Genomic DNA, 13764 nt, shown 5'->3' on the forward strand with positions numbered 1-13764 from the left:
ATCTGGACACCATAAATAAGCCACAAGATAAAGAACTCAGTAAACTACATAACCTGGAGAACAATAGAAGTACTCCAAATATCCACCAATCACAATTTATCCATTTTATTCTATTTCTTTACAAACCCTTGCCTGGAAATGCCAAAATGGAACACAATTTGGGTTGCTCCCTGAATCTGCTCTCCAAATTGCAATTCTAAGACCCAAAACAAATACGTTTTTTGCCATGCAGCTTAGTTTGCTATTTCTCAATTAATAGGTGCCTGTAATTGATGGGGAAATAGAAATAAAAACAAAATCGTCTCTCAAACCAGAAAACCTCTCCACTAAGGTAGAAGAGAAAGAAAAAACATTTTTTTATGATTGAATAACCATTAAATCAGAAGGTGATAAATCACAAGCTATCTACAAAGAAATTGCAAAGGCAGACAGAAATCTTATGCTTTTTCTGTGGCTAAGAGAATACAATCCATTACATACACATTTCTCAGAGCCAGAAGTAGGTTCACAATTTGGAGCCAATAACATTCTTCACCCCATCTTACTGAAGTTATGATCATCTCCTACCAGTTAAAAGAGAGAGATTTTCTTTGATTAAATTTCAATCAAATGAATTCCTTCTTTGAAGAGACCTTTTCATGTGGTAAAATTTGCAAGAGACTTAGCCATTACATACATTTCATATATATATATGAAATATATATATATATATTTCAAAAGGTCAGAGAATGAGACTTACAATTATGGTTTTTTTAAAATATAAATACCAAAAGAAATGGGAAGGAGGAGGAAGTCTTCTCCCTTATGTTCAACAGGAATAATTAAGCTCTTCCTCTTTTTAATTTGTGCTTGCTGTTATATATCACACAAACACAGAGATAAGTGTGATTCCTAGTGAAGTTAAGGGGAGTATATAAAGTTAAAATCAAGAAAAGTTGCATGTCATCTATCTTAGAGTTGGCACCTAGATCAAGTGAATTGGACTTAGCCTACCAATTGCTTTAAATCTTTAGTCTTGTTCTGTGAATTTACCTGCTGACAGAGGACATCCATTCCATTAATGAGAAAAGGATAGCCTTGGGAGGAACAACCAGAAGAGAAACATCTTTTAGTCAAAATAAGCCAATTATAATAATTAATGTAGCAATTACTCCTCTTATTAATCCTTTCCCCAAAACACTTCACCTTCTGTTGGAACCTTTAAACCATGGGTGCTTCCTAGGCTTCAGGAGATGTGAGCACCCATGTCCAACAGAGCTAGCTGGTTTTGTAATCTTTGGAGCCCAAAACATATTTAAAGAGGTAAAAGGGGAATTATCTGTCAGAAGGCCTTTCTTACATGACCACTGAATCCCTATGTTATCAGATTTTATTTAGGTTCTTGGCTATACTGCAGAAATGAATTTCAAAAGCACGCCAGTGAGTTAGGCCAGTAATTTATTCAGGTAAGGGGGGAAGAGAAATGGGAGAAAATAACAGATCAGGGGGTCCAGGTAGAGAGGAAGGGGTTGAAAAGTGATGAAGTGGGCTGATTTACAAGCTACAATTCCCCATTATAGGTTATAAATCCCTAGGTTTACTTGCATGGTCACATGGCAGAAGAAAAATGGTGAGAGTAGTGTACAGAGGACAGAAACGGTCCACAGGCAAGAGAGTGCATGAGCGAACAAGCATGCACTTAGGTTTTGTGCCTGCCTTTTTAAACTGTTAATTATTCTACCCCTTTCCTAATGGCAGGGAAGGGGTTCCAAGTGTCTGCTGTTTTGATTGATTACTCCACACATCAATTCCCCATGAGGCACCAATGATAAAGTCTTTGGGGACTATCCAGGGCTTCTCCTGACTTCCAGAAGTCTTCATTCTAAATAGCAGCATCTTGGGAGTGGGGTCTTCCAGCAGCCATCTTGGGGTTATTGATGTCCATGTGGATTCTCCACCAGGTTCCAGATCTGTCTCTTTTTTCCCTATCTTACTAACCTGCTTCACCTATGTTGGAGTGGTTGCCTGTCTCTGCTATAGATTATAGACACACATGGAATTTAAGGCTGACTCTCAAGGGTAAGACTGCCATGGCTTATAATCTAGCCATAGTAAGTATTGGAATTGCTTCACTAATTTACCAGAGATCACTCATTCTAGGACTCTCTTGTCTCTTTTTTAAAAATATTTTTAAAATTTATTTTAAAAAGATATAGAGGGAAGTGGACTTGGCCGAATGGATAGGACATCCACCTACCACATGGGAGGTCCACAGTTCAAACCCTGGGCCTCCTTGATCCCTGTGGAGTTGGCCCATGTGTAGTGCTGATGTGTGCAAGGAGTGCCGTGCCACTCAGGGGTGTCCCCCGCATAGGTGAGCCCCACACGCAAGGAGTGCACCCCATAAGGAGGGCAACCCAGTGCAAAAGAAAGTACAGCCTGCCCAGGAATGGCACCGCACACACAGAGAACTGACACAAGATGATGCAACAAAAAGAAACACAGATTCCCAGTGCTGCTAAGGATAGAAGCAGTCACAGAAGAACATACAGTGAATGGACGCAAAGAGCAGACAACTGGGGTAGGGAGGTAGGGGAGAGAAATAAATAAAAAATAAAGCTTTAAAAAAGATATATAGATTACACAAAGTGTTACATTAAAAAATATGGATTCCCATATGTCCCACTCCCCACATCCCCACTTTTCCCGCATCAACAACTTCTTTTATTAGTGTGGTACATTCATTGCATTTGATGAATACATTTTGGAGCACTGCTAAAGAGCATGGATTGCGACTTACATTGTAGTTCACACTTTTTCCCAGTCCACTCAGTGGGTTATGGCAGGATATATAATGTACTGCATCTGTCCCTTCAATATCATTCAGGACAACACTAAGTACACCCAAAAAATGCCCCCATATCACACCTCATTTTCACTCACCCTGCCTTCAGGAACTCCAAGGACCATCCCATGTCCCTTAGTATCCAATATAAACTCTCTTGATCACTTTGGGTTCACCCTTATTTGAGGGCCTGTGTGTGGTTACATTATTTGGCCTAGGACAGGATAAGACTTGCTGATGACAAAATTTGGTTTGGGCCAAGTGAGTCCAACAGACAACATCGAACTCAGAGATTGTTTTTCAAGAATTTCTATTAAATCCAGGATATATATGGTCTTTTTCATTGTAAAGAAGACTGATATATGTGAGACCTAATGTGTGGTGACAGGTTCAAAGCCACAGAAATCCATCCTAAATGTGTATTTGGGTGGGGTCTAATGTCTTCCCTGTGGGTCACTCCAACCTTCTGCAACAATTGGGGAGATCCTTTAATAAGTACATCATTTTTCTGTTCCATATCATTGCATCCAAATTGTTCAATTTCAGTCACTATTAAGTGGAATTTCCTCCCAAACAGAAACATTTTATATCTCCAGGCAGCCCCTTTAACTTTTAGTTACTGGACTAGGTCCTTAGGAGGGAGTGATCTTCAGGGCAAGAAAGAGATTGTCTCCTTCACTAAATTAATCTGTTCCTCCTCCTTGGTTCTTTCCCTTCGCATTTTCTACCTTCATTCATTTGCAGATGGTTACCAGCAAAGCAGAAGGCAATGCATCCTCATAATTGTCATAGAAGTATTGTACCTTCTCTTCTTCTAGAGAGACCAGGTCTGCCTTCGCAACTTCCTCTTCCCCGTGCTGTTTCCCCTGACAGTTTAAGCTTCTCCCTCCATTGTCTGTGGTATGCTGATGAGAAGCTGTCACAAGGTGCAATGAGTAGCTCACGATTTGGAACACCACTTCAGAAGGCAGACACTTTCTTCACTGTACTGGGAAGTGCAGGGATATAAACGTCCTTGCCTTTAAATAAAGTATTTTCTGGATCATCCCAAAGGTTGAGGTTTCAATATCTCCAGGGAGGAGTTAAAATGACGGCATCTACCACATCCCCTCCAAAGTCCTCTCCTCTCTCTGCTTTTATTGTCCCTTCTCTATTCTACTTCCTCCATCTCCTTTTTTCTTCTTTATTTTCTTTTAAATGTTATATTAAAAATATGAGGTCCCATATACCCCCGCCCCACCCACACCACCCCTCCCACATCCACAAACTCTTCCATCATTGTGGCACATCCACTGCACCTGGGGAATACATTCTGGAGAATCACTGCAGCACACAGACAGTGGTCTACTTTGTAGTCTACACTCTCCCTCAGTCCACCCAGTGGGCCACGATAGGACACACAACATCCAGCATCCGTCCCTGCAACACCACCTAGGACAACTCCAAATCCTGAAAATGCCCCCACACCATATCTCTTCTTCCCTCTCCCGACCATCAGCAGCCTCTGTGACTACCCTTTCCACATCACTACTATAATTTCTTCCCTTACTAATCACAATATTTCCCCAGCAGAACAACAGTAAGTCCACTCTAATTCATGCTCTATTCCTCCATCTTGTGGACCTGGGATGGCTATGTCCAGTCCCCCTCTATATCAAGAGGGGATTTAGATTCCACATGGATGATGGATGCAATTCTCCTGCTTGCAGCTGTAGGCACTCTTGGCTCCCTGGTGTGGTGGTTGACCCTCTTCACCTCCCTGTCAGCTGGCAAGGGTAAGTCCAAGAAACCAGAGGGTAGGAGATGCAAGTCTGCTGAGGCCCAGGGCCTGGCCATCACATGGACAGTTCAGAGATTCAGGTCTCCTGAGTATACACCAACCCAAGCACCAACAACAGGTCTGGTAAAAGTAACAGAAGAGGCATGTGTAGAAAGGTTATATCTGTGTCCAATTCCATCACGCTCAGGAACACAAACTCCAAAGTGGGGCCAACTGCCATGGCCCTGAACTCCAGAGCCATCTGCCTTGACCATTGTACCTGTGGGTCACTGCAGCCCTCAGGAGAACCAGAACCTGGGTTTCCATCTACCTTGGCTGTCTCTAGTACCCTCCTGAGGCATGCATAAGCATCACCCCCTGATGACCTCCTGACTCAGCCATATAAACTCACTTGTCCTTTCCATTTCTCGCCTTTTATCCAAAGTCAAAAAGCAGTTTTTAACACCTGATATTACATGTAGGCTGAGATATTCTGCCAGTCTAAGATGACCTCTTTGTTCATGGTCTTTTTGTAGTTACATCATCAGCTGGTGCTTGGTAGTGATCCTTCGGTGCCACGGAGGCTCATTCCTGGGAGTCATGTCCCATGATGGGGGGAAAGCAATGCATCTACACACTGAGTTTGGCTTAGAGAGCGGCCACATTTGAGCAACATGGAGGCTCTCAGGAGGTAACTCTTGGGCACTGCACACCTCTAGGCCTTGTTCATATTTTAGGCATACAGACTAATAATCAGAGCCATCAGTATCAAAGGCTCATCATTGGACTATCCATCTTTATTGGTCTTTGCCATTGTACTTGGGGGATTGTTGTTGTCCCATTGGGGAATGTGATAGAGCTACCCTGGTCAGGAATTCAGCACTCTCTCATCTGTCATTTGCAACTGAAACCACAATGAAAATACCCAAACCTTTCTATGTACCCTGTTTACATGCTCTGGAGAACTCCCTCTCAACCATGTGCCCCCCACCAATGACACCCCACACAAGTGCTCCTCCCCTGCCATACTTGAACCTCTCTGTAGTCCAAAACTTCTTCAAAAAGGAAGCCCAATATATTGCCAGGTTCCATTAATAGAAAAATGGAATATAGTGATGGGTTTAAAGGTTAGATATAGAATACACAGAAATTTAGAAAAAATAAATAAAGGAAAAATAAATTGGAGTATCAAAGAAATGAAAAAATGAAAAAGTTTTGTTTTTGACCTTTGCCTTTCTTCACTGCTTCAGGTGTTGCCCTGTACGTACAGTGGCAAGGAAATTTCTTCCATTTCTTCCGCAGTGTCTACCTCCTTTCTTTCTTTTTTCCCCCTGATTATTAAGTTTCTCTTGACATAAGTTTTAGGTCACAGTAATTCACATATACAATATATGGTACTCCCACATATCCAACATCAAACTCTTTGTCCCTTCCCCAACAGTGATCTTTTTACATGTTCATATTATATCTGCTGCAGCTAATGTACAGATACTGAAATGATAGCTTTCAAACATGGTTCCATTTGGGTTTACATTATGGTTTATATTTTAGACTACACAATTTTCTAAATTTTTAGTTATCTTATGTTTTACATTATGGTTTACATTTTAGCCTATGGACTTTTATACATTTTTGGTGTAATTTAACATGACCTATATCCATCATGGCATGATCTTGTGGAACACTTCTATTGCCCCACAGTTACCCTGATTCTATGTATTAAACACCTCTTTCTCCCTCCCCTCAGGGCCCACCATGACAATCAATCTTCATTACTTGAGGGACCATATTCAGAGATGCTTGCAAAAATGTTGAGGGCTTGAAATACTTGATTGCCCTAATTCCCCATTGGGAGCCACTGATTCTCTCAAGAGATACAATTCCCTCTGTTTGAGAACATCAGTCCTCCCCAGGATGTGGGTATACCTTCACTCTCATTGTATGGGCCTCCACCCAATGATATAATCCACTGTGACAAAATGAGCACTCACACACTCCCCAGAAGCATGTGCTGTGTCAGATCCCCCCTTTAAGCATCCCAAACAGGCAACCTTCCATATTACATTCTCTAAAGAGTTTTCTCTGCACCACAATTTCAACCACACACCAGACAATCTCCAATGAATAAATGTTCCCCTCACCCTTTCCCCAATTTCTTGGGCAGTCTGACCCATCCTCCCATCCCTAGTGTCCCTAAAGCCCACACAGCCCCATCCAAAGTCATACCTATGCCCCCACTTTATCCCTTCCCTGTACAAATACTTACCTCCAACTTATCATAGATTTTACCCAAGTAGCTGTCAGCTCACAACCTTCCTTTACCCTCCAACTACCTTAAAGTTTATCATCCAGTCTCTAGCTCTCTGAGACAGCTTGATTTACTTATTTCATATCAGAGAGGTCATGTAGTGTTTGTCCTTCAATGCCTGGGTTGCTTCACTCAACATAAAGTTCTCGAGATTCATCCATGTTATCACGTGTGTTTGTACTGTATTTGTTCTTATAGCTCAGTAGTATTCTATTGTATGTATATACCACATTTTCTTTATCCACTCATCTGTTGATGGACATTTGGGTTGATTCCAACTTTTGGCAATAGTGAATAGTGCTGCTATGAACATTGGTGTGCATATATTGGTTTGTGTTCTTGTTCTCAGATCTTCTATGTATATACCCAGCAGTGGAATTGTTGGGTCATATGGCAAATCTATGGCTAGTTTTTTGAGAAACCGCCAAACTGTCCTCCAGAATATCTGGATTCTTCGACATTCCCACCAACAGTGGATGAGTGTTCCCATTCCTCCACATCCTCTCCAACAAGTGTAGTCTTCTTATTTTTTGATTGCTGCCAGTCATGGGAATAAGATGGTATCTCATTGTTGTTTTGATTTGCATTTCCCTAATAGCTAGGGATTTTCAGCATTATTTCATGTGCTTTTTAGCCATTTTTATATCATCTTTGGAGAAGTGTCTGTTCAAATCTTTTCCTCATTGTTTAAATGGGTTGTCTTTTTATTTTCAAGATATAGGAGTTCTTTATATATGCAGGATATAAGTCTCCTATCAGATATATGGTTACCAAATATTTTCTCCCATTGTGTAGGCTCTCTTTTCACTTTCCTGACAAACTCTTTTGAGGTGCAGAAGGATTAATTTTGAGGAAGTCCTATTTATCTATTTGTTCTTTTGCTGCTTGTGCTTTTGGTGTGAAGTTCATGAACCCATTTCCTATTACAAGGTCTTGTAGATGCTTCCCTACTTTGCTTTACAAGGTCTTTATGGTCTTGGTTCTTATATTTAGGTCTTTGATCCATCTTGAGTTGATTTTTGTATAAGGTGTAAGTTGGTAATCCTCCTTCATTTTTTTACATATGGATATCCAGTTCTCCAGGCACCATTTGTTGAGGAGGACATTCTCTCCCAGTTTAGAGGGTTTGGTGGCTTTGTCAAATACCATAAGGCTGTATATATGAGGATCTATATTGGAACTCTCAATTTGATTCCATTGGTCAGTGTGTCTATCCTTGTGCCAATACCATGCTGTTTTCACTACTGTAACTTTGTAGTATGTTTTGAAGTCAGGTAGTCTAATTCCTCCAATTTCATTTTTCTTTTTCAATATGTCTTTGGCTATTTGGGACCTCTTTCCTTTTCATATAAATTTCATAGTTAGTTTCTCTAGTACATTAAAGAATGATGTGTTGATTTTTATTGGGATTGCATTGAATGTATAGATCAGTTTTGGTAGGATAGACATCTTAATAATATTTAGTCTTCCTATACATGAACAGGGAATATTCTTCCATTTATTTAGGTCTTCTTTGATTTCCTTGAAGAGTGTTGTGTAGTTTTCTGTGAATGTCTTTTACCTCTTTAGTTAAATTTATTCCTAGGTATTTTATTTTTTAATTTACTATTGTGAATGTTATTTGATTCCTAATTTCCTCCTCAGATTACTCATTATTGGTATACAGAAATGCTACTGATTTTTGTGCACTTATCTTGTTACTTGTGATTTTCTGAACTCATTTATAAGTTCTAGAAGCTTTGTTGTAGACTTCTCAGAGTTTTCTATGTATAGGATCATATCACCTGCAAATAGTGAAATTTTGACTTCTTCCTTTCCAATTTGGATGCCTTTTATATCTGGTTCTTTCCTCAGTGCTTAAGCAAGCACTTCTAAGACTATTTTAAATAGGAGGGGTGATAGTGGGCATCCTTGTCTTGTTCCTGATTTTAGAGGGCAAGATTTTAGGATTTCACCATTGTACATGATGTTAGCTGTGGGTTTTTCATATATATTCTTTAATGTGTTCAGAAAGTTTCCCTCTATTCCCATCTTTTGCAGTGTTTTTATTAAGGAAGGGTACTGTATTTTGTCAAACGTTTTTCCTGCATCTGTAGATGTGATCAGGTGATTTTTTCCTTCAATCTGTTTATGTGGTGTACTACATTAGTTGATTTTCTTATGTTGAACCATCCTTGCATACCAGGAATTAACCCCACTTAGTCGTGGTGTACAATTTGTTTAATGTGTTGTTGAATATGATTAGCAAGTATTTTGTTGAGGATTTTCACATCAAGGTTCATTAGAGATATTGGTCTGTAATTTTCCTTTCTTATTATGTCTTTGTTTGGCTTTGATACTAGAGTAATGTTGGCATCATAGAATGAGTTAGGCAATGTTCCTTCTCTTTCAGCTTTTTGGAAGAGTTTAAGCAAGATTGGTGTTAGTTCTTTCCAGAATGTTTTGTAGAATTCACCTGTGAAGCCATCTGGCCCATGGCTCTTTTTAATTAGGAGGTTTTTAATGACTGATTCTATCTCTTTACTTCTGATTAGTTTGTTGAGATCATCAACTTCTTCTTTCATCAATGTAGGCTGCTTCTGTTTTTCTAGGAATTTGTCTATTTCCTCTAAATTGTCCTACTTGTTGGAGTATAGTTTTTTTGTCTTTATTATTTTTTTAATATTACATTCAAAAAATATTAGGTCCGCATATACTCCCCATCCCCCTCACCCCACTTCTCCCCCCATAACAAGAATCTCCTCCATCATCATGAGACAATCATTGCATTTGTTGAATACATCTCTGAGCACCGCTGCAGCTCATGGTCAGTGGTCCACTATAGCCCACACTCTCCCACATTCCATCCAGTGGGCCATGGGAGGACATACAATGTCCAGTAATTGTCCCTGCAGCACCACCCAGGACAGCTCCAAGTCCCGAAAAGACCTCCACATCTCATCTCTTCCTCCCATTCCCCACACCCAGCAGTCACCATGGACACTTTCTTCACACCAATGCCATATTTTCTTCGATTACTAATCACAATAGTTCATGAATAGAATATCAGTAAGTCCACTCTAATCCATACTCTATTCCTCCATCCTGTGGACCTTAGAATGGTTGTGGCCACTCCACATCTATATCAAGAGGGGGCTTAGATTCCACATGGATGATGGATGCAATCCTCCTGCTTTCAGTTGTAGGCACACTTGGCTCCACGGTGTTGTGGTTGACCTTCTTCGACTCCATGTTAAGTGAGTGGGGCAAGTCCAATAAACCAGAGTGTAAGAGCTGAAGTCTGTTGAGGCTCAGGGCCTGGCTATCATATGGTCAGTCCAGAGATTCAGGTCCCCTGGGTATACTTTAAAGCCCAGCACCAACCACAGTTCTGGTAAAAGTAACAGGAGAGGCTTGTGAAAAAAGATCACATCTGAGTCCAGCTCCATCACACAGAAACACATACTCCAAAGAAAGGCCAACTGACATGGCACTGAACTCCATCTGCCATGACCACAGAACCTGTGGGTCTCTGCAGCCCTCAGAAGAACCAATACCTGGGGTTATATCTACTTTATCTGTCTCTGGGACTCTATTGAATTGTGCATAAGGGCAACCCCTCTCATAACCTCCAGGCTCTTTTTTGGAGACTCATAGCCATATAAACTCATTTGTCCTTTCCATTTCTCCTTGATTTAGGCCAAAAGGCGTTTTTAACTCCTGTTATTATATATGGACAGGAATATTCTGCTGGTCTGATTTGAACCTTTTATTCAAGGTCATTTTCTAGTTATGTCATCAGCTGGTACTTAGTAGTGATCCCTCAGTGTCAGGGAGTCTCATCCCCGGGAGTCATGTCCCATGCTGGGGGAAAGGCAATGCATTTACATACTAAGTTTGGCTTCGAGACTGAACACATCTGAGCAACACGGAGGCACCCTGCAGCTCTAGGTCTTGTTCTTATTTCAGTTGCACAGGCTCACAAGTATAGTCATTAGTACCAAGGGCTCATTGTTGGACCTTCATTCTTTTTTGGTCTTTGCCGTTGCACTTGGGGGATTGTTGTTGTACCATTAGGGACTGTGATAGAGCTCCCTTGGCTAGGAACTCAGCATTCCCTCAGTTGTTGTTTATAATTGTATCCACTATGAAAATATCCAAACATTTTTATGTACCCTGGTTATATACCCTGTAGACCTCCCTGACAACCGTGTGTCCCCTGTCAATAATATTCCACACCCGTACTCCTCCCCTGCCATTTTTGAACGTCTCTGTGATCCAAAACTTCTTAAAAAAATGAAGCCCAATATATTGCCAGGTTCCATTAATAGTAAAATGGAATACAGTGATGAGTTTAAAGGTTAGATATAGAATACATATTAATTTAGAAAAATTAAGGTAAAATTAGATTGGGGTATCAAAAAATTAAAAAATGCAAAAGCTTTGTTTTTGATATTTTGCCTTCCATCACTGCAATAAGTGTTGCCCTGTATGCAAATTGGCAAGGCAACTATTTCCGTCTTTTCCTCAGTTTCTACATCTTATCTTTTTCTTTTCTTTTTTCTAATTATTAAGCTTATCTTCACAAGAGTTTTAGAGCACAGTAATTCATATATACAATATACAGTACTCCCACATATCCAACATAACACCTTTTCCCTTCCACAATAATGATCTTTTTACATATTCATACTATATTTACTGAAACTGATGTACAGATATTGAGAAAGCATCCTCTTATGATACTCTTTATTTCTGTGGGATCAGTGGTGATATCTCCTTTCTCGTTTCTTATTTTGTGTATTTGTATCTTCTCTCTTCTTTTCTTTGTTAATCTAGTGAAGGCTTTGTCAATTTTATTGATCTTCTCAAAGAACCAGCTCTTGGTTTTGTTTAATTTTTCAAGTGCTTTCTTATTTTCTATTTCATTTAGTTCTGCTCTTATCTTCGTTCTTTCTTTCTTTCTTCTTCCTTTGGGGTTAGTTTGTTGTTTTTTAACTAACTCCTCTAAGTGTGCATTTAGTTCTTCAAATTTAGCTCTTTCTTCTTTTTTGATTTATGAATTTATGGCTATAAATTTCCCTCTCAGTACTGCTTTTGCTGCATCCCATAAATTTTGATATGTTGTGTTATCATTTTCATTAGTTTAAGGTAGTTAGTAATTTCTTTTGTGATTTCCTCCTTGACACACTGTTTTTCTAAGAGTGTGTTCTTTAACTTCAAAATCTTGGTGCCAAATCTGGGTCTTTGGCCCTTGCAGATTTCCAGCATCATTCCACTGTGGTCAGAGAAAGTATTTTGTATGATTTCCATCTTTCTGAATTCATTGAGACTTTTTCCGTGGCCTAGCATATGGTTTATCTTGGAGAATGATCCGTGTGCACTTGAGAAGAATGGATATCCTGCTGTATTTGGGTGTAATATTCTATATATGTCTATTAGGTCCAGCTCCTCTAATATATTGTTCAAAATCTTTGTTTCTTTATTGATTATCTTTTGAGATGTTCTGTCCAAAGTTGATAGTGTTGTATTAAAGTCCCCCACTATAATTGTAGAGGCATCTATTCCTTCACTTAGTTTTTCCAGTATTTACCTCATGTATTTGAAGGTACTCTTGTTTGGAGCATAAATGTTTATGATTGTTCTTTCATCTTGAAAGATTATCCCTTTCACTAATATGTAATGTCCATCTTTGTCTCACAATTGTTTTGCATTTAAAGTCTATTTTTTTCTGATATTATTATAGCTACTTTTGCCATTTTTTTGCTTATTGTTTGCTTGTAAGATTGTTTTCCAGCCATTCACTTTCAATCTCCTTCAGTCTCTGGGTCTAAGATGTATTTCTTGCAGACAGCATATAGATGGGTAATATTTCCTTATCTAATCTTCCAGTCTGAGTCTTTAGCAGGTGAGTTTAATCCATTGACATTCAGTGTTATTACTTTCAAGGAAGTACTTATACTAGCCATATTTTCTTTGGATTTGTGCTTGACATATTGTGTTTGATTTTCTTTTTCTGTTTTTGTCTTTTGAGTTGCTCTTACACTCTCCTCCAACTCTGTCTCTCTTGTTTTGCTTTGTTTTTTTCTTTCTTCCTGAAGAACTCCCTTTAGTATTTCTTGAAGGGCAGAATTCTTGCTGGTATACACTCTTAGTTTCTGTTTATCTGTGACTATTTTGAACTCTCCATCATTTTTGAATGCAAACTTTGCTGGAAATTTTTTTCTTTTAGTACCTTGACTATGTCATACTGCTGTCTTCTTGCCTCCAGGTTTCAGATGGGAAATCAGCATTTAATCTTATGGAGCCTCCTTTGTATGTGATGGTTCTCTTTTCTCTTGCTGCTTTTTGTATTTTCTCTTTATCTTGTGTGTTGGATAACTTGACAAGTATATGTCTTGGAGTAGGCCTGTTGGGATTTATGCTGTTTGGGGTATGCTGTGCTTCCTGGACATGTACATCCATCTCCCTCAATAGGTTTGGGAAGTTTTCAGCCATTATTTCCACCAACATGCCTCCTGTCCCCTTTCCCTTCTCTTCTCCTTCTGGTTTGCCTATAATACATATATTTGCATATTTTGTATTGTCAATCAGGTCCTTAAGCCCCTGCTGGATTTTTTCTTTTTATCCACCATTTCTACTCCCTGTTTGATTTCAATTGTACTGTCTTACACATCACTTAATCTCTCCTCTGCCTCTTCGAGTCTGCTATTGATGAGAGTGTATTTTTGATTACTTGAATCATGCTGCTCATCACCATCACATCCATTATATTTTTGTGTATGATTGCAATTTCTTCTATATCCTCTCCAATTGTTTTCTTCATATTCTTAATCTCTTCCTTCACCTCATCAAATTCGTCCCTAACATATGTTTTGAGATCTTTAATTACTT

The sequence above is a fragment of the Dasypus novemcinctus genome, unplaced genomic scaffold, assembly GCF_030445035.2.
Source record: "Dasypus novemcinctus isolate mDasNov1 unplaced genomic scaffold, mDasNov1.1.hap2 scaffold_106, whole genome shotgun sequence".
NCBI classification, from domain to species: Eukaryota; Metazoa; Chordata; class Mammalia; order Cingulata; family Dasypodidae; genus Dasypus; species Dasypus novemcinctus.